The sequence below is a fragment of the Capsicum annuum genome, chromosome 10 (genome assembly GCF_002878395.1).
Source record: "Capsicum annuum cultivar UCD-10X-F1 chromosome 10, UCD10Xv1.1, whole genome shotgun sequence".
Classification (NCBI taxonomy): Eukaryota; Viridiplantae; Streptophyta; class Magnoliopsida; order Solanales; family Solanaceae; genus Capsicum; species Capsicum annuum.
This window is the reverse complement of record NC_061120.1, coordinates 7,926,956-7,949,651: the sequence shown is the minus strand read 5'-3', so window position 1 is coordinate 7,949,651 and position 22,696 is coordinate 7,926,956. Positions and strand designations below refer to the sequence as shown.

Below are 22,696 nucleotides of genomic sequence, written 5' to 3'. Positions count from 1 at the left end.
ACTAAAAGATAAAATTAAAAAAAGTGTCAAAATTCAATTAATATATATATATATATATGTGTGTGTGTAGTTGCATGTTTTGGCTAAAAACTAAAAAATAAAATTTAAAAGGTATCAAAATTCAATTAATAAAAAAATAAATTTTATTTGACGTATAGTAGATTTTAGATTTTTATTGAATTCGAGTAAAAAAACAAAATATACAAATTAAAATAGAAAAAGAGAAAGAAAATACTAGTGATAAAATTTATAGTTACACTTACACCTAATAATTAATATAGTCTTACCATATGTTATACTCATATGGAACAAATTTGAGTGAAATTGTAATGACCAAGGCCAGTTGGTGGGAATCGAACCCGCAAGTGGGTTATGAACTTGGACCCATTCAACTGCTACGCTGCAGTCAGTCTTTGTTATATGTGGGTTCAAATGAATATCTATACTGTAATTAAAAATAATTTTTGTTGAATAAATAAAAAATTTTCGCACAAGGGGATTCAGCTGAACCTTACTTGGCACCATGTGGGTTCGGCCCTGTTACTATTGACCATAAGGAACCAGCTTGCTTGGTGGAATCTATAAAAAGTGTTTTGCTATTAGTATAATAACATATTATTGGGAACTAAAACTTGTAGTTTCTCCATATAAGGAAATAGGCAAAAAAGTTACAGGCAAAACATCTTAAAGAAAAATTTCTAAATATAGTAGCATTAAGAGGGGCAAAATGCTAAAGTTACTCAAAAGAGGGAAAATGGAAAGTTGCTCGAACTCTAAATCAGCTCCAAAATTGGAAAGGAAAGAAGTGGAGAAAAATAGAAGGAATCAGATGAAGAATCTAACTAATCAGCTTCATTCCAAGATCCCTACTCATGCCTCTACCTCTAAGGTTAGTATTGAAATTTGAAGGTATTATAGTTTCAAATTTTGAATTCATATATTTAAAAATGTAACAGATTCAATGATGAAAATATAAAGATCGAACTCCTGAAATTCTGATCTACCTCTGTTGAAGGAGATATTCTTCCATCACCATCCAACTCTTATGATTTAGATCATGCATGAATGGGGGGATGTAACATTTCGATTAGGGTTTCATCTGAATTCATAGCTAATATACACATATATCTCATATGTGTGTGTATACACGCATGTTTCAAGATCTACTAAAATCTCAATAAATATGGATAGACACTTTAAAAACTTGATATAACTGGCAGATGAACGTCTCAACTCTTACTCTCTTAGTATAACCATTTTGACTCTTCAACTTGATACAGATGTCCATGAGCGCCTTAATCAAAAGAACTAGAATTCAGAGGCATAAACTTCAAACTTCTGAATCTGCCTCTGTATTCATGTATATTTCTTCTAATACACTATTTAAATTGAGTGTTGCATGAAAAAATGACAACGCCTGATCAAATAGATGCAGCAGTGAATTACGTAGAAAGCTTGAAAATGAATTTGGAGAAAAGCAAGAAGCACTTGGAAGAATTGAAAATGGGCCCAAAGGGGGCCCAATCACTCAATGCAACTAATGAGCCCGACCCAAGCACCAAGTCACCAACACAGATAGATTTCCATGAAATGCGCCCAAATATGGTGGTGGTTTTAATAACTGCCTTGATAACATAGCCACTTTTAATAATATCATTCGATTATGTCATCATGAGGAAGGTGTTGAAGTTGTGTCTACCCACTTTCAACTCAATGGAAACTCAACTTTCCAGATTTATCATGAAACTAAGGTGAGTAATCACTCAAACTTGGCGTAAACCGGAAAGTAAGCACTCCAACTTTGAGTATGCACGTCTAAATACTTCAGCTCATTTCTATTTTGTCAGTTGAGTACACTAGATTATAAAGCAATCATATAGATACCTCCAAAATTTATGTGTCACGTTAGCATTGGTCCACGAGATACAATGAAAACAAGTTGAAGTGTTTAATTGTCAGTTGAGACCAAGTTAAGATGTCTAAATATGTACTCTCAAAGTTGGAGTGTTTAATACTAGTTAACGCCAAACTAAAGTGTTTGTTTATATTATGCCTATGTAAAATAGTATTTTATAAGGGTATGTTTAGTAATGATGGAAATATATTTTTGAAAACATTTTAAAAATTAAGTTGGCGTTTGGACATGATGAATCGATTGATATTTGCCAGTAAAGTAATATTTAATTAAAATAAAATTTTTAAAAAAATGACTAGAGAGGATTGTTCTATGGTAAGCACCCTCTACTTCTAACTCTAAGGCCGTGAGCTTGAATCGCCAAGAGACAGAAAAAATTGAACTCCTGGGAAGGGTCAAATCAGAGATTTCTATCTACTCTGATGTCATGTTGAACTATGTGATCACTAGTTGTGAGTTTCGAACCAAAAATTTCTATCAACTCTGATAACATTTTTGTTCACTTGAAACATACAATTCCAACAATATGATGATCTCTCTCCAAACTATGCGAAATATCGAATAATTCATCCAAAATAAGGCTAGGTAAACAATATCCTTAATTTTTAGGACAAATCAATACAAAGTCAATGTAAAGTCGGCATAAAAGAAAATCCAGTCGAACTAGTCAATATCTGAAATAGCTTATAATTTTGAATAATCCATAAGCTCATAGTTCTATTTTATATAAATCCACACATAATTTTGCTTTAACGAGCTAGGTCAAATCACTAATTTCTAGCATCTCTCAACAAAACCTCTTGAATCCTATTATTTTTGGGTTAACACCAACCAAAATCAAGTATATGGATCCAAGTATTTTAAGGAATCAAAAGTTAATTACTTTAATGATTTGGTTCGAAAATAGTCTAACAAGAAATCTTCATAGAGCAGCACTTTGTCATAAATTGTAAAAATTAGATCTGAAATTCAAAACTATTTGATCTATCTATTCTTAGGTTTGTTCATATTTGAAGTTAAAATTATCGTTTCTGCGGTCTCAACTCCGCAATTCGGCCCCAAAACTCTGACCAAGCATATGCAGAGTTCGTTCTTTTGAATCTATAATTGCATCAAATTTCAGGAATAGATTTTAAGTTCCAACTTGTTCGAAATCGGTTTGAGCCTTTGGGTCTCTATTCAAGTTATCCTCACAAGTCACAAATAATATCATGAATTTATGTGGATGTTCAAAATATCAATGATTGGGTTATTAAAGAGTGAAAACTTGAAAAGTACTCCTAACGGATTTTTCAAGCTTCAAATTTTATATTTCAAGTTTCATATTTGAAATTATGAACCAATTTGCTAAACACACTTATTTGCAATTTTAAAAAAATATTTGCAGACAAACAGGTCCTCAATTTTGACGTTCAATTGGCAAAAGTATTAGTTTTTCACCAAAAAGGAGAAAAGACTTTCCTCACAATTAAACAGAAGTATACTTTCTTGGTATTTCTCAACTCCTCATTTCATATCATTATTTTAATTCACTCTTAGAAAGAATAACTAATCTTTAAAACTCAAAAATATTAGTCAATAAAAACATTTCCTAGCAAAAGAGAGAAATAACTTTTCTCATAACTAAACGAAAATAAACTTTCTTTGTATTTACTGTAGACACGTGATTGCGTCCTCTTAAAGTTCAATTTTATTCACTTTTACCCATTTTATGTTATCCTATCGTGTACCCTCACCCGTGTGATAATCCCTCCAAAAAATGAAAAAAATAACAATCCCCTAACTAATTTTGTCTTATATTAGCAACCTACCCAAACAAAAATAGACACCTAACCCTTATCTCTCCAATTAAAAAACAACACCTACCTACCCTATCCTAACAACCCATCCAATCAAAAAAACCCCATCACACCCTACCCCCTACCCCACGTGACCCCACCTACCCTACCCCATTACCCCACCCTCAGCTCAAAACATATAGACCCCCCTCACATTTTTTACGGGAAAGGAAGATGGAAGAGGAGGCCATTTTTTAATCAAAAAAAAAAAAAACAGAGAGCAGTCCATGATCTTCTTCTTTTCTTCCTCACGACACTCTCACAAAATCCTCCATCGTCACTTATCATAACCGAAGAACATCATCACAAAAATCACACAAGCGGAGAGATTCGAAAGAGACGATCTGGGAACGAAGGAGAGAAACGGAAAGGGGTACTGTTCCGGCGAATTTCGCTTGAGTATGGCCTAAATACGGTCTGCCTTCATGGTCCTCACCGTTGTCTGAGATCGCCGGATCTCTGGCGACGTGAAATAGCAAGCCCAACCTCAAGTCAATCCAAATTTAAGTCGATAATCAGTTCTTTTTTTCAGTTTTTCCGTTAAAACTCGCCGGATACTATGTTGTTCGACGGATTCAAACACTGTTGGCTCGAATTTCAGTCTTACCCATCGGCTTTTTCTCCGATTTGTCATCAATACCGAGCTCACCGGAACTCCAGTGTAGCGGAAATACGACGACCAGCCCTCTGTTCCATCCAAATCCGCGTCAAACCATTGTTCCCGACCTTTATTCTGGTGAAAACCTCATCGGAATCGCTACCGAAAAGGCACTGCCAATCAGCCCTTCATAGCACCATCACCGAAAAGTCTTAAAACCATCGGGGTTCAGTGAAAATAACATTAAAAAGGTGAAATTCCAGAATTTCAGGGTTCGTTCTTTCTTTAACGGGTTACAACGTTATTATATCGAATTGGTTAGGATGTTTCTGTCGAGATTTGGTAGTATTTCGGCTTTGTTCACAGTTATTTGTTTTGGGTATTCATCTGTTTCTTCGTTGGTTGCGGTTCGAATCGAATTTCGGAGATTTTTGAATCAGAGTTGGCTCGTAGTTGAGTTGGGGTATTCTCCGAGGTTCCAAAATGACTCTTATATCTCTTCTTAAGTTAATCGAAAGCTCTTGAGGTCCAATTCTATCTTTTCTCTTTTTAGTCTTTACGTAATTATGGATAATTCGTGTGTTTTGTATGTTTGAATCTTTATTGTGGGTTGTTTGTTTGTCGAATTTGGACGTAAAAACTTGATTGTGAGTTACATATCGAATTGGTTTCATCATGTTGGGATAAATGGGGTGGAATCGAGAAATTGATAAAAATGAGCTAATTTAGATTTATCTTGATTTATTGTTTAATTCGGAATAAGCATGAATCTTGTTGAATTGAATAGGCAAAGTTTAAGTTTGGTTAGGCAAAATTTAGGAATAAGTGTTTTGTTGGATGTTGGAATGTGCGTGTGAATGTTTCTTTCAAGTTTATCGTATTTAATTCAAATGTATTCAACTTAGCCGGGGAATGCCCCGAGATCATTTGTATTTATTCACCGGGGAATGCCCTGACGTATCATATTAGCGAAAAATGATCGTGATGAAGGCCCGCGGCATCGGGTAAGGCATTGGAGCTTAGTCCAGATTTAGTTTAGAATACGATTTATATTTTCGTATTTTTGTATTTTTGGACTGTATAATTAGACTGGACCTTACATTTTGGATTGCTTTATTTTGTTTGATTATTTTGCGTGCTCTTTTGTGGTTTATACATTTCTTAGTGCCAAAAATAGTCGATACGCTCTGCCAAGCGACTGTGGTCGAACCACGGGATCGAGGGGTGCCTAACACCTTCCCCTCGGTCAACAGAATTCCTTAGCCGGAATATCTGTTAGCAAATCAGTATTAAAGAGTCAAAACCATTTTGAAAAAGGATATCCATGGGTGACTCGGTACACCCGATTTATGGCGAGTGGCGACTCTGAATTTTGATTTAAAAATAATCCTTTTTCAAAATAAATTTTCATCTTTTGTCACTTTAATAATTAAAACCCTTTCGAACATTAATTTATAACCATATCTTTCGGGAGTCGAAAAAGGGGTGTGACAGCTCTGACGACTCTGCTGGGGAGTTAATGACAACTTTTCAGAATTTGAGCTATTTTTGAAATCGTATCGGCTTTGTTTGGCATTACGAGTGTATAAGCATTGTTTGTGGTTATTGTTTGTGTTATTTTCACTTTTGTGCGTTTTTGTGCTCTTTGTTTATAGTATTTATCCTATGTGTTACCGCTTTATATCTGTCATCATGAGTCCACCCCCCGGCCTTCTTTCTGCAACAAGTCCGTCGTACACATGTTGTACACAACCTCTAGTTGAGTCACCCTTATTTTAGGGGGGGGGAGCCGTCGGTGTTATGGAGTAGGTGGAAAGCAAAGCCGCCACTATCGACCATACGCTCCCCCGAATAGCCTTGTTAGTAAACCACAACATAGGTCAGCCTTTAGGTCATGCTTATGTGCATCATACGGAGACCTAGCGGGACCCACATGACCCTTTGTAGGAGACTCACCTCTAAAGCATCCCTACGTGCTAACTGTTGCATTTTTAAGGGTAACGTGGTCATTTAATAGACTGATTTTTGAAAAAAAAAATTGTTAGGAGTAAGGTGCGTAGGCAAAAACAAAAAAGGAAAAAATAGAAAAAAGTGAGTCGAAAAGAATTAAAAAAAAAGGGAATGTCGTAGTTTATTTTAGAATTCTTTATGGCTTTTGTTCCTCACGATCCGAAAACTCAAAAAGATTTTTTTACGTTTTACATTTGTCTTCTCAAAGTACCGTAAATTCAAAAAAAAAAAAAAAAGAGAAAAAAAAGTTTTGTTTGCCTTTTCTACTTATTTGTCAAAAACAAAAATACCAAAAAGATTTTTCTTCATAATTGGTGGTGTCAGTGTCTAGCTGAAAATCCAAAAGTTTTTTTTTGTTTGTTTTTGGTAGTGTCTCTTAAGTTAGGTCAATTTATTAGTTAATCGTTAATTGTCCACTCTGAATGAACTACGCATACCTGATTCCCTTCCCTCGAGTCGGGATATGTAGGCAACCCTCGATGGGTCCGGTATTCTTTGTGTTGGCCTTTGTCTTAGTATTAGCCTAGGTCTCTCACCCCGTAATCTAGAGTTGTTTGCCAAGTAGACTGATTTTGCTCAGTACTTCTGTTCGGCAAATTGGAGTCATGGATGTGGTCTGTCCCATCGACATATGTTTGCGTCAAAAATCCCAAGGGTTGGGAATCTTCTACTCCTGTTGAATTTTTGAGATAACGTCTTGTGTGTTATTACAGGATGGATTTGTCCACCAAGTCTAGAGTTCTGATGGTTGTCAAGGTGCCCAAAAAGTTAATCAAATGGTGGAAAATGTTTAACTATGTTGATCAGCAGAAACTGGTTAAAATATTAGGTGATCTTACGGAACTTCTGCATGTTACCCCTCGTCCAGATTTAATAGAGGCTTTGTTGACCTTTTGGGATACGAGTAGTTTGGTATTCAGGTTTGGGGAATGTGAAATGACTCCTACTTTGGCAGAAATATCCGGTCTGTTGCATATGCCCTATATCGGGAAGGATATGATCCGAGCACGAAATCATACTGGCGTGAGATTTTTGCAGTCTTTTGGTTTAAAAAGTAAGGGTATCCGTTTGGGTTGTTTAAGTGATTCGTGGGTTTCCCTAGATTTTTTGTTCGCTAGATTCGGGCCCTCGGAAGGTTTTGATTGCTTTTGGGATGAATTTTATGTGACTAAGGAGAAGTGGGAGAGAAAGCGTCTTGAAGTCTTCACCCTCGCTTTGTTAGGTAATTTAGTGTTTTCACTATAAGAAAGACGTATTAATACCCGTTTGCAATCTGTGGTGATGGCCCTATTTCATAAGGATCAAAACGACAAGGGCATTAATCAAAAGGGCAGGTTCACTCTCATACCCATGATCTTAACAGAAATATATAAGGCTTTAACAGAAGTGAAGGGGGGAAGGAGATTTTTTGAGGGCAGTAACTTGATATTGCAGATATGGGTGATGGAGCATTTGTATGCGCCTCCTTTAGTTAGACCAGATGTGTTAGATCGTTGTATTCCCAATTGAGTGAAAGCCATGGACTCCAGGTTGCAGTTGGATAAATTCTCGTTACCCGTGGGAGTCGACGCTTGGATTGAATTTCTTGAGTCAAGAACCAGTGATAACATTTTGTGGACTTACCTGTGGCTTCGCCCAAAGATAGTATTGTTGGGTTGTCAGACGCAGCTCCCTTTAGTTATGTTAGGGCTCAATTGCACTAGACCATACAGTCCTTCTAGGGTAATGCGCCAGTTGGGTAGGCTGCAGGACGTGCCACCAGCAGTGGATCTTCTGAAAGATATTGAGTACTTCAAGGACCAAGCCTTAGGTGAGAGCAAGTATGAGCAGTTTTGGAAGCATGCAACAAAGCTGGGTGTGGACACACTCAAAGAAAGTTGGATAATCCGGGCCACACTCAAGGATATGGGGTTTGGCTTCAATCTATCCCTCGGGGTATCAGTCAACCCTTACCAGCGCAGCTTAAAGGGAGAATATAGGAAGAATGCATAGTAGACGACCATCAGGATGAAAGTGTAGGGTCCAAAGTGGTAACACTGAGGGTTCAGTTAGCAGATTTGTTTAAGACGGTAGAAAGGTGTCAGAATAATCTTTCCAAGTGCACTCCTCATGAAGCAGGAATACAGGCCTGAAGCTTCTTCCTCAGTATCAGGGTGTCTTTACAGGATATGCTACAAAGTTTAAATGGGAGAAAGAAAACTTCAGAGGCAGGTCCATATCAGCCAGGGTCATCACGCAGAGCACCAGTCTGAAAGAGCACTTCTTATCTTTATTCAGTTTGAGTCTTTTATGTGTCTGTCATTGTAGGGTGGGGTTTGCTTTAAGTCAAAGTCAAGTTGTTTTTGGTATTAGAGTCTTTATTAGTAATTTCACCTATGTCGTCTTAGAGGTCTATAATGTTGTTTCGTATTTGTTGTTTAGTTTTAAAGTGGTCCCAAACTTTTGTACGTTTTTGTTGTTTTCGTTCTTCAAAATGTTATGATGTTACGTCTTTCCTTGGTTTGTTTATTTTCATTTTCTCAAAAAAAAAATGGGTAATGTTTATGCACATGCTGCCCGAACTACGCAAGATCTGATTCATGTACAACATGATACGTAGGCAACCTACTTTTGGGTTCGATCTAATCATTTTATTTTGTTGTTTTTCATTATTTTTCCTCTTTTAAAGAAAAACAAAAGCCATAAAGAATGATAAAATAAAGGTAGATAACAAGAGAAAAGAAAAGAACAGAGATGGATACGAAAAAAATATAATAATATAATAATAATAATGATAAGTATAGATAAAAAAAAAGTGTAGACAAAAATCAGGATGATGTTAAAATGACCTCGCTACCCTCAAAAGCTGGTAGAAATGAACATGAATTTAGGACAATTTTACCAATGTGATTCCCATGCTTGTTATGTGCCCTAATCCTAATGGATGTCATCTTTGATGAGCATGTTCTTTCATATAACAGGGGTAGGTTTGCAGCACTATGGCTTGTCACCCATACTTCACTAGATCCAAAGCAAAGCTCGCTATGGTTAGCAGGGAGATTGAAAATTCGCTCATTGACCCAGATCAGGATCATAGAGAAGAAAGTTCTGAACACAATGATGAGGTAGTAAGGCTCAGGCAACAATTGATAGATTTACACCGGGCATGGGCCAGCGGATTGCCTCCTCCTCCGCTCCCTGAAGGTCTTGGGAATATCTCTAATTGCCCACCGCTCTCTCAGGCGTAATTCTCTACTCAGAGTCACTTGAGCACGCGCCAGGATTCACTCCGCGATATTGTTATCCTGGCAGTTCTGGTGTGCCCTTGGCAGCTCCCCAATCAAGACCAACTGCTCAGCCAGCGCCATCGATCACACCGGTATTCGTGGCTTCGCCACCACATGAAACTCCCATATATGTTGTGCGTCCCACAATGAGGCTTCCTAGGTCTGCCAGTGAGCCAGCACTGAAGGTTTCAGATAGTCAGTATTATGCTCCGGAGCCTACTTTACAAATGAATGAACCGTATGGGTACACTCAGCCGCCTGTATTTCCATTTGATACGGAGAAACCTGTCGCAACAGAGGAACAGGATATCATAGCCCGAAAATTTAAAAGTTTAGAACAGGCTATGAGGAATTTGCAAGGAATTGGAGATTATAGAAGTGTTTCCTATAAAGATCTTTGCATGTTCCCAGACATCAACCTTTTCCTCGATTTTAAGATGCCTAAGTTCAAGAAGTATGCAGGACACGGCGATCTCGTGGAACACTTGAGACGTTATTGCAACCAGTTGAGGGCTGCAGGAGGAAGGGAAGAGCTGCTCATGGTTTTCTTTGGCGAGAGTCTTTCTGATCTGGCCTCAGAATGGTTTATCGATCGAGATATCGATAAATAGAACAGCTGGGATGATTTGGCTTCGAATTTGTTCAACATTTTCAGTATAACATCGACCTGATTTCTGACAAAAAATCCTTGGTCAACATGAAGAAAAAGAGCACTGAAGGTTTTAGGGAATACACGATAAGGTGGCGTGAACAGGCCGCCAGGGTAAAGCCTCTAATGAAAGAAAGTAAGTTGGTAGAAGTTTTCATTCAGGCACAGGATGAGACCTATTTTCAACATTTACTTCCGGCAATGGGAAAGTCTTTTAGGGAAGTCCTCAAAATGGGGGAGATGATAGAGGACGGTATTAAGACCGGCCGAATAGTGAGTTTTGCCATATTAAAAGCCACCACACAAGCGATTCAAGGTGGATCTGGCGCATTTAGAGGTAAAAAAAAGAAAGAGAACATGGCGACTGTTGTAGATGGAACCCATTCCTATCCCAAAAGACCACCTCGTCCCTATCCCCAATCTCAAGCCCAAGTCTACGCCCAAGCTCCATATATTCCTCCCTACTATTACTACCCTCCACAAAACCCTTTATATTCTATTCCGCCACACTCATACCCAGTATATAGCGCGCAACCATATGACCAAACCCTTTCTTACCCGCAGTGGCGCGCGCAAGCTCCACAAAATTGCTCATTCGCTCCACCAAATTACCAAAACCCCTCCAGAACCAATTTTCAGCCTAGGCCCGAGTATAAGAAGGAGAAGGCGGTCAAAAATCAATTCACACCTCTTGGAGAGTCATATGCTAGCTTGTTTGATAGGTTGAGAAAGTTGAAGGTTTTAAGCCCAATTTAAGAAAGGCTTTCAAATCCACCGCCGAGGAATCTAGATTATTCTTTAAGGTGTGCGTACTATTCTGACATGCTAGGCCATGATATCGAGAAATCCTAGCATTTAAAGAGAGCTGTCCAAGATTTAATTGACACAAATCAGATACTGGTCCAGGCCCCGGAGGGTCCAAACATTAACCAGAATCTGCTGCCAACCCATGCTAAAGCCATTATGTTAGAATTGATATATGATGGGATAGAGTCTTCGAGGGGTTATAAGCCTATTGTCAAGATACAGACCATTGAGGAGAAATTGGTGAATGTAGCGGAGTCTTTGAAAGCAATGTCATTGAGCCAGGAAGGAATGAGAGAAGATAAAGCCCAAGAAAGCACAAAGAAACCCCTGATCACAGTACAAGGCGCCAGAAGGTATGTTGATTCAAGTCAGGATAAACCTAAGTTGACAGTGGTGGGAGCTTAGAGTCAGCCCATCTTGACGGTGAAAGGAGCACTAGTAGTGCCTATTATCCTCAAACCGGTGATCCAACCTCCGATAGTTGATACGAAATGGGTTCCCTGGAATTATAGGTGGACTGTGATGACCTATCACGGAAAAGGAGTAGTGGAAGATGTAGATGAGGTAGAGGGTTTGACTAGGTCAGAAAGATGCTTTGTGCCTGAAAGCTTAAGAAAGTCCAAGCCAACGGTGAGTGGACCGTCATCTATCAAAAAGCCTATCACCGAAGAAGAAGCTGAAGAATTTTTGAAAAAGATGAAATTGCCAGAGTATTCAATATTAGACCAGTTGAAGAAAACCTTTGCTCAAATTTCCCTTTTATCTTTGTTGTTGCACACCAAGGAGCATCGTGATGTTTTACTGAAGGTATTAAATGAAGCATATGTTCCAAGGGAGATTACAATCAACCAACTTGAGAAAATGGTTGAAAAAATCTTTGAGGTCAATCGGATCAGTTTTTCTGATGATGAATTACCTGTTGAAGGTACATGGCATAACCGAGGCTTTTACATTACAGTGAAGTATGAAGATTTCTACGTCACTCATGTTATAATTGATGGAGGTTCAGGTGCAAATATTTGCCCTATTTCTACTTTGAAAAAGTTGAATATTGGTGCTGACTGGATCAGGCCCAACAATATATGTGTTAGGGCTTTCGATGGTGCAAAATCAAATTCCATTGGTGAAATAGAACTAATGTTGACCATAGGGCCTGTTGAGTTCGCCATAGAGTTTCAAGTATTGAATGTAGACTCCTCTTACAATCTGTTGTTGGAAAGGCCATGGATCCACAAGGCCAAGGCGGTTGCATCTACACTGCACCAAATGATTAAGTTTGAGCATGACGGGCAAGAAGTAGTTACTCATGGTGAAGGAGATTTGTGAGCCTACGAAGATTCTCCCTTGTCTCTTATTGAAAAAAATAACGTAGAGGAGACATTCGTCTATCAAATTTTTGAAACAGTGCCAGTGAATCGTATCCTTGAATGGCAGGGTATACCGAGACTGCAATTGTCTTCTACTTCTATCATGATGGTGAGTGAACTTTGGAAATATGGATTTAAGCTAGGAAAGGGTTTGGGAGCATCTCTGCACGGTATAGTTCATCCCATATGTTCGAGTGAGAACGTGGGCATGTTTGGTCTGGGATTTGAGCCTACGGCTGAAGATCTGAAGAAAGCCAAAGGAAGGAAAAAGGAAACATGGTCACTCCCTAGCCCAATGCCACTATTCAGTGAATCATTTGTTAAGAGCAGTGTCACGAAGCATGTGGAATTTGAAGTTGAATTGGTTGATGACTTCCAAGACCTTTTTATTGAAGTTGATATGGTCGAAGCAAGAGAAGGTTCCAGTATGGCAGACGTGCAATTCATAGGTCCAGCTGTCCGGCTCAATAATTGGGAAGTCACTCCTCTCCCCGTCAGGAGGGAGCTTTGGTCGTTTATTTTTTTTTTTCTGTTTATCCGAGTTATTTTAGGGTTGTAATTCAGATTTTAGTTTGTTTATGTTATGTTGGCATCTATGTTTTAACCCTTCTATCTTTTTATTTAATGAAATGCAATGTCCCTTTTGTTTCGTGTCTAATATATTTTGTTTTTCTTTTGTTTACATAGTTCTCTTTATGCTGATTCTAATGACATAACATGTATGCGGAATTTTTAGTCTGATCTTAAAATTCAAACTAATCAAGATGTAATGAAGCAGGATGGGGAACATGATGAAGAAAAAACACTAGAAGAAACAAGCAAAGAGTTGGAACAGTTTGAAGACAAACCAAATCCTAATTTGAATGAGACTGAGCCAACAAATCTAGGGGATCAAGAAAATGTTAGAGAAACTAAAATCAATGTACATGCTTCTCCACAGCTAAAAGATGGAATGATTTAAGCATTAATTGATTATAAGGATGTTTTTGCATGGTCTTATGATAATATGCCTGGTTTAAGCACTGAATTAGTGGCTCACAAATTGCCAACTGATCCCGCGTTCCCTCCTGTCAAACAGAAATTGAGGAAGTTTAAAATGGATGTAAGTATTAAAATTAAAGAGGAAATCATGAAACAACTTAAAGCCAAAGTAATTCGAGTAGCTCGCTATCCCATGTGGTTATCCAATGTTGTTCCCGTACCAAAGAAAAATGGCAAAATTTGAGTGTGTGTTGATTACCATGATTTGAACAGAGCAGGTTCAAAAGATGATTTTCTACTGCCCAACATCCATATTTTGTTAGACAACTGTGCTAAACACAAGGTTGCCTCTTTTGTGGATTGTTATGCTGGATATCACCAGATCATTATGGATGATGAAGACTCAGAGAAGACATCTTTTATCACACCATGGGGAACCTATTGTTATTGAGTGATGCCGTTTGGTTTAAAGAATGCTGGAGCAACATACATGAGAGCCATGACCACTATGTTTCATGATATGATGCATAAGGAGATGAGGTCTACGTGGATGATGTGATTATTAAGTCAAAAAGTCAGACCGACCATGTTAAAGATTTAAGAAAGTTCTTTGAAAGGCTTCGCAGGTATAATCTCAAACTCAACCCGGCAAAATATGTATTTGAAGTTCTGTCTGGAAAGCTGTTGGGGTTTGTATTCAGCCGTCGGGGAATTGAATTAGATCCCTCGAAAATCAAAGCCATTCAGGATTTGCCCCCGCCCAAGAATAGAACGGAGGTGATGAGTTTGCTTGGTAGACTGAACTACATTAGCAGGTTTATTGCTCAACTCACAACCACTTGTGAGCCCATATTTAAGTTGCTGAAAAAGAGTGCTGCGGTAAAATGGACTGAAGAATGTCAGAAAGCGTTCAATCAAATTAAAAGATATTTGCCAAATCCGCCCATGCTGGTACCCTCGAAGCCTAGTAGGCCTTTGATCTTATATTTATCAATTATGGACAATTCTTTCGGTTGTGTCCTGGGTCAACATGATGTCACAGGCAAAAAGGAGCAGGCTATTTATTATCTTAGCAAGAAGTTCACCGCATATGAGGCCAGGTATACTCTTCTTGAAAGGACGTGTTGTACCCTAACTTGGGTAGCACAGAAGTTAAAGCATTATCTCTCATCCTATACTACTTATCTCATCTACCGTATGGATCCTTTGAAGTATATCTTTCAGAAGCCTATGCCGATGGGTCGATTGACAAAGTGGCAAATATTGCTTATCGAGTTCCACATTGTATATATGACTCAAACTTCCATGAAAGCCCAAGCCTTGGCAGATCATCTTACTGAGAATCCCATCGATGAAGAGTACGAGCCATTAAAGACATATTTTCCTGACGAAGAAGTGTCGTGTGTCGATGAATTCGTTATAGATGCTGATCCTGATTGGAGGTTACTTTTCGATGGAGCTGTCAATATGAAAGGAGTCAGAATAGGTGCAGTTCTTATCTCTGAATCGGGGTAATATTTCCCGTTAACAACACAACTTTGATTTTATTGTACTAACAATATGGCAAAGTATAAAGCCTGCATTCTTGGTTTGAGGTTAGCTGTTGATATGGGAGTCTAAGAATTATTGGTGTTGGGAGATTTGGATTTGCTCGTCCATCAAATTCAAGGCGATTGGGAGATGCGAGATTTGAAGCTCATCCCGTATCGACAATGCTTGCAGGAGCTATGTCAACAGTTTGTGTTAGTAAAATTTAGGCATATTCCAAGGATTCGTAATGAAATTGCTGATGCTTTAGCCACTCTGTCTTCAATGCTTCAACATCCTGACAAAGCCTACATCGATCCAGTGCATATACAGAGTCGCAATCAGCATGCTTACTGTAATGCGATTGAAGAAGAGCTCGATGGAGAACCTTGGTTCTTGGATATCAAGCGGTACATTCAGTCAGGAGAATACCCAGCATATGCCACCAACGATCAAAAGAGGACTATTAGGCATTTGGCTAATGGGTTTTTCTTAAGTGGGGGAATCTTGTATAAGAGAACCCCAGATCTCGGACTTTTGAGGTGTGTAGATGCAAGAAAAGCCTCAGCAATCATGGTTGAAATACTCTCTGGAGTATGCGGGTCATATATGAACGGTCATGTCTTGTCAAAGAAGATTCTTCGAGCAGGTTATTACTGGCTTACTATGGAAAGGGATTCTATTCAATTTATTCGAAAGTGTCATCAATGTCAGGTACACGGTGATCTGATATGTTCTCCTCCTGTTGAGTTGTATGCAATGGCCTCTCCATGGCCGTTCGTGGCTTGGGGAATGGATGTGATTGGACCGATTGAGCCGAAGGCATCAAATGGACATAGGTTCATTTTGGTAGCCATTGACTACTTCACAAAGTTGGTAGAAGCAGTAACTTTTAAGTTAATGACAAAGAAGGTTGTGGTAGATTTTGTTCATGCCAATATCATTTGTAGATTTGGAATTCCTAAGATGATCATTACAGACAATGTTGCCAATCTCAATAGTCATTTGATGCAAGATGTATGTCAACAGTTTAAGATCGCGCATCAAAATTCTACTCCATATCGCCCAAAGGCCAATGGTGCTGTAGAAGCCGCCAATAAGAATATAAAAAAGATACTGCAAAAAATGAAACAAGGGTCTAGACAGTGGCATGAAAAGTTGTCATTTGCATTGCTAGGTTATCGCTTCACTGTTCGCACTTCAACAGGGGCAACTCCATATTTATTGGTGTATGGGACAGAAGCAGTCATCCCTGCAAAAGTTAAAATTCCCTCTCTTCGAGTCATTGTAGAAGCAAAGATTGATGATGACAAATGGGTAAAAACCCTACTGGAAGATTTGAGTTTGATTGAGGAAAAAAGGCTAACGTCTGTGTGTCATGGCCAGTTGTATCAGAGGAAGATGGCTCGAGCGTATAATAAAAAGGTCCGTCCCAGGAATTTTGAAGTTGGTCAGTAGGTATTGAGACATATCCTTCCTCACCAGGTTGAATCGAAAGGCAAGTTCTCCCCTAACTGACAAGGTTCCTTCGTTGTGAAGAAAGTGTTACCCAATGGAGCCCTATATTTGACAAATATTGAAGGCAAAATGGCAGAAATGGCTATCAATGCTGATGCGGTCAAAAGATACTATGTATGATATTTGATCCTTTGTTGATTTTATTGCATGTTTAGTACTTGCATTTTTTGAAGATTGATATGATAAAGGCATTTTATTCTTCTATCCAAACATTGTGTCATCCTTTGTTTACCCATTTGAGCTTCGTTTCAATTTTCTTTCATATCCCTCTTTTGAAATCAAAATGGAGTCAAAGATAAATGTCAAGGAAATAAGAATTAAAGAAAGAGTTTGAAAATTAAAAAAAATCAAAATCAAAATCAAATCAAAACAAAGAACAAAGTGATGGAACTACGTGCGACTTGATTCTCCTCTCTCGGGAGTGAGATACGTAGGCTGCCCTATTTTGGGCTCGGTCCAACCAAATAAAGATCTAATATTCACCCAGTCAACAAAACTGGGGCATGAGTTAATGCGTTGTTTGAGTCAATTCCAAAATTTGTAAGTCCCACCCCTACTTCAAGTATCATTTGAGCCCCTTACCATCTTTTCTAACCTCAACCCAAAAGCCAAGTTACAACCAAAGAAAGTCCTTCAGATCAATTTTTGATAATGTTAAGGCTAAGCATGCAATGGATATGATGATACATTGTGAAGTACCACTTGTCTCCCTCAGCATAAGAAATCAGGAAAGAAATACAAAAATGAGAGTCTTATTGGTGAAAACCCCTGTAGGCATCATAAGGCGATGGTGAGTTGAGAGAAAATAAAAATAAGAGATTCTTATTAGTGAAAACCTTTGCAGGCACCATAAGGCGATCGTGAGTGGAGAGAAATAAAAATGAGAGAGTCTTATTGGTGAAAACCCTCACGGGCACCGTAAGGCGACGGAGAGTTCAAGAGAAAAGTGAAAAGTGAGAAGAAAGAGATTTGTTGGCGAAAGTCTTTTAAGATGTCATCAATCGAATGTGATGTATGAGTCCAATGGATTTGAAGAAGCGGCTCAGCGGCAAAAGGTACGAACTCAACAACAAATGGGGAGTCTGGATAGGAAAATCAGGCAGCTCAATCCAAAATGCATGTCATACTCATTGGAGTTGGTTGTCGTATTCAGATAAGTTTTCTTTTTGAATATGGGACATTGCCCTTTTCTCTCATTTACATATTCATGCTTTTTCTCTTTTTATGTCATTTATCAAAATAAAAGTCACCATCATTTCTTTACATTTTAAGTCAAGTCTGTGTCAAAACAAGCGAGAAAGGATTTCAAAATTTACTACCAGTCTTTCCAATTATACTATGAAAAGCCAAGGAATAGCACAGGAAAGAAATATGATCGTAATTCAACACGAAACAAAGAAAGTCTATCAACCGACAGGCTGTTGGATTCGTGGAAACATTCAGATTTGGGAAAAGGGTGCACCTCAGAGACATGGTAAAATGGAAGCCCATTGTGCGAGTCAGAACTCACTTCCCTCAATCTGGATCTGGGTCAATGAGGCGGCAAGACAGGGAAATTGTTAGCGATTTGGAACAAAGATGAAAGGAACGAGTGCTGGGCAGATACCTGAGAAGCCAAGATCTGCAATCCCCCACTAAGTTTTTTTTAACTGACAAATTTTCTTTGTTGATATGGCGGCAAATTCGCTTCACTTAATTCAGCTATCATTGGAAATGCACATCCATGGGATTTTACTTTATGTTCAGGACCCTCCTGAAAAATGGGATTTTACTTTATGTTCAGGACCCTCCTGAAAAATGGGATTTTACTTTCTGTTTAGGACCCTCTTGAAAAATGAGATTTTACTTTATGTTCAGGACCCTTCTAAAGAATGGGATTTTACTTTCTGTTCAGGACCCTCCTGAAAAATGGGATTTTACTTTCTGTTCAGGACCCTCCTGAAAAATAAGAATTTACTTTATGTTCAAGACCTTCCTGAAAAATAGGAATTTACTTTCAATTCAGGACCCTCCTGAAAAATGGGACTTTACTTTCTGTTCAGGACCCTCCTGAAAAATGGGACTTTACTTTCTGTTCAGGACCCTCCTGGAAAATGGGACAACGCTTTCAAAAATGAAATACTACTTTATTATAATTCTTGTTTGGGATAATTTTTGTTCTAGTTTTAATTTTGGATTTCAGGAGCCCGCGTGAAGAATAGGGTGATGAAATAGCAAGTCAGAGGCCCGCCTGGAGAACAGAGTGAAGAAATGAAAGTCAAACAACAAAGTGATGGAATAGCAAGTCAAGAGCCCGCCTGGAGAATAGAGTGAAGAAACTAAAAGTCAAGCAACAAGTTGAAAGATATTGCAAGTCAGGGGCCTGCCTGAAGAATAGGGTGATGAAAGTCGAGTCAAGAACCAATAGAAGCTGTATAGATAGGATTTTTTGTAATTTCATTTATGTGTTAACTTTTAATTTTTATTTTTGATGTAATGACAGAGCCGCGGACCGGAACCTCGATGGAACCTCACTCGACTCTCCAACTCGGTATAGTCCACCTCCTTCTAATCCTTTGAAATACTCGTCACTTGATCCCCTCATAACTAGGGTGGGTAGGATTTCCTAAGTCAAGACCTGGTTTTCCTCCTTCCTCTTGACCCCACCTACCCTACCCTTACCCCACGTGACCCCACCTACCCTACCCCACTACCCCACCCTCACCTCACAACATATAGACCCCCCTCACATTTTTTACGGGAAAGGAAGACGGAAGAGGAGGCCATTTTTTAATAAAAAAAAAATAGAGAGCAGTCCATGATCTTCTTCTTTTCTTCCTCACGACACTCTCACAGAATCCTCCATCGTCACTTATCATAACCGAAGAACATCATCACAAAAATCACACACGCGGAGAGATTCGAAAGAGACGATCTGGGAACGAAGGAGAGAAACAGAAAGGGGTACTGTTCCGGTGAATTTCTCTTGAGTATGGCCTAAATTCGGTCTGCCTTCGTGGTCCTCGCCGTTGTCTGAGATCGCTGGATCTCTGGCGACGTGAAACAGCGACCCCAACCTCAAGTCGATCCAAATTTAAGCCGATAATCAATTCATTTTTTCAATTTTTTCGTTAAAACTCGCTAGATACTACTGTTGTTCAACGGATTCAAACACTGTCGGCTCGAATTTTAGTCTTACCCGTCAGCTTTTTCTTCGATTTGTCATCAATACTGAGCTCACTGGAGCTCCGGTGTAGTGGAAATACGACGACCAGCCCTCTGTTCCATCCAAATCCACATCAAATCGTTGTTCCCGACCTTGATTCTGGTGAAACCCTCATCGGAATCACTACCGAAAAGGCACTGCTAGTCAGCCCTTCGTAGCGCCATCACCGAAAAGTCTTAAAACCATCGGGGTTCAGTGAAAATAGCATTTAAAAGGTGAAATTCCAGAATTTCAGGGTTCGTTCTTTGTTTAACGGGTCACAACGTTATTATATCGGACTGGTTAGGACATTTTGTCGAGATTTGGTAGTATTTCGGCTTTGTTCACAGTTATTTGTTTAGGGTATTCATCTGTTTCTTCATTGGTTGCGGTTCGAATCGAATTTCGGAGATTTTCGAATCAGAGTTGGCTCGTAGTTGAGTTGGGGTATTCTCCGAGGTTTCGAAACGACTCTTATATCTTTTCGTAAGTTAATCGAAAGCTCTTGAGGTCCAGTTCTATCTTTTCTCTTTTTAATCTTTATGTAATTATGGATAATTCGTGTGTTTGGTATGTTTGAATCTTTATTGTGGGTTGTTTGTTTGTCGAATTTGGACGTAAAAACTTGATTGTGGGTTATATATCGAATTGGTTTCATCATGTTGGGATAAATGGGGTGGAATCGAGAAATTGATAAAAATGAGCTAATTTAGATTTATCTTGATTTATTGTTTAATTCGGAATAAGCATGAATCTTTTTGAATTGAATAGGAGAAGTTTAAGTTTGGTTAGGCGAAATTTAGGAATAAGTGTTTTGTTGGATGTTGGAATGTGCGTGTGAATGTTTCTTTCAAGTTTATCGTATTTAATTCAAATGTATTCACTTAGCCGGGGAATGCCCCGAGATCACTTGTATTTATTCACCTGGGAATGCCCCGACGTATCATGTTGGCGAAAAATGATCGTGATGAAGGCCCACGGCATCGGGTAAGGCATTGGAGCTTAGTCTAGATTTAGTTTGGAATAGGATTTATATTTTTGTATTTTTCTATTTTTGGACTGTATAATTGGACTGGACTTTACATTTTGGATTGTTTTGTTTTGTTTGATTATTTTGCGTGCTCTTGTGTGATTTATACATTTCTTAGTGCCAAAAATAGTTGATACGCTCTGCCAAGCGACCGTGGTCAAACCACGGGATCGAGGGGTGCCTACCACCTTCCCCTCGGTCAACAGAATTCCTTAGCCAGAATCTCTGTTCGCAAACCAGTATTAAAGAGTCAAAACCATTTTGAAAAAGGATATCCATAGGTGACTCGGCACACCCGATTTATGCTGAGTGGCGACTCTGAATTTTGATTGTTAAAAATAATCCTTTTTCGAAACAAATTTTCATCTTTTGTCACTTTAATAATTAAAACCCGTTCGAACATTAATTTATAACCATATCTTTCGGGAGTCGAAAAAGGGGTGTGACATTTATCTCAACTCTTTACTTCATATCATTATTTTAATTCACACTAAAATATTATTACTAATCTTTATAACTCAAGAAATATAAATCGGCGAATATATTTTTCACTAAATTAGAGAAATGACTTTCCTCGCAATTGAGAAGTAATTGACTTTCTTTGTATTTATATCACTCTTTACTTCATATCACTATTTTAATTCACACATATATTATTACTAATCCTTAAAACTTAAAGAATTATCAGCCGGCAAAAATATTTTTCACTAAAAGGGAGAAATGAATTTTCTCATAGTTGAGTAGAAATAGATTTTCTTTATATTTATCTCAATTCTTTACTTCATATGTATCATTCTCTTGATTCGCATTTCTATAATATTACTAATCTTTAAAATACAAGAATATTAACCGGCGTAAATATTTTCCAGTAGAAGAGATAAACGACTTTCCTCACAATTGAGATGAAATAGATTTCATTTATATTTATTATAATGAACTCTTTACTTCCTATCATTATCTCAGTTCAATATTTTGTATTAACAACTTCCATCATACCGGACAACACTGGTAATTAGTTATCTCAACTGACAGTATTTCAAACTCAAACTAAATTGCTAAACTCACATTTAATATGTGATCTACTTAGGTGCATATCAACAGAAGTTCAACAATGAAATTTACGGCTACAACACTGTGTGATAAGATGGAATTAATTTATGGACCATCTTGTAACAAAGGGGACGACCCGGTTCATACCTACTCCGTAGGTGTCGGGGAGGGGGACCACTCCGGGCCTGACCTACGCGCCCTCACCCCAGCTTCGCTGAAGGGGCGTTTCGAACCCCCGACCCTGGCACACCACGGTAAGCAAGCTTCTTGTAACAATGATAGGAAATTCAATTTACATTTGTCGGATGACAGTTAAATCTGAGCTATTAGGATTCGATGAATTGGAGTTGAACAGAAGTTCGACAATGAATTTTAGGGCTACAATTGTGTGTGATATGACGAAGGAGTTGATTTACGAACCATCTTGCAGCAACAATATGGAATCCAATCTACATTTGTGGGATGACAAAGTTGAGTCTGAACAGTTAAAATTTGATGTAATCTAGCTGAACAAAAGTTCGACCATGAAATTTAAGGCTAAAACTATGTGTGATAACTCGAAAGAGTTGATTCATAGACCACTTTGCAACAATGATATAGATTCCAATCAGCATTTGTGGGATGACATAGATGAATCTGAACTATCAGGATTTGACGTATTGGAGTTGAACAGAAGTTCGACAATGGAATTTAGGGCTACAAATATGTTTGATAACTCGAAGGAGTTGATTCATGGACCACCTTGCAACAATGATATGGATTTCGATCTACATTTGTGGGATGACATATTTGAATCTGAACTGTGTTAGGATATAATGCATTGGAGTTGATACCAACACCAAGTCAAATTCCAAACATGCCTATCAATTACGTGCAAAATGTTTATGAAACTCCTAGTTTTTTCTAAGCTGAAAGTAGCTTTTGTTAGAATTTTTACCCTGATTTTCTTACAAAGT

The 22,696-nt window shown here is 38.3% G+C and overlaps 1 pseudogene; it reads left to right on the top strand.

Annotated features, from left to right (window-relative positions):
- Positions 1 to 754: 754 nt before the first annotated feature.
- LOC124887693 lies at positions 755 to 22,549 on the top strand (annotated as a pseudogene).
- The last annotated feature ends 147 nt before the right edge of the window (positions 22,550 to 22,696 follow it).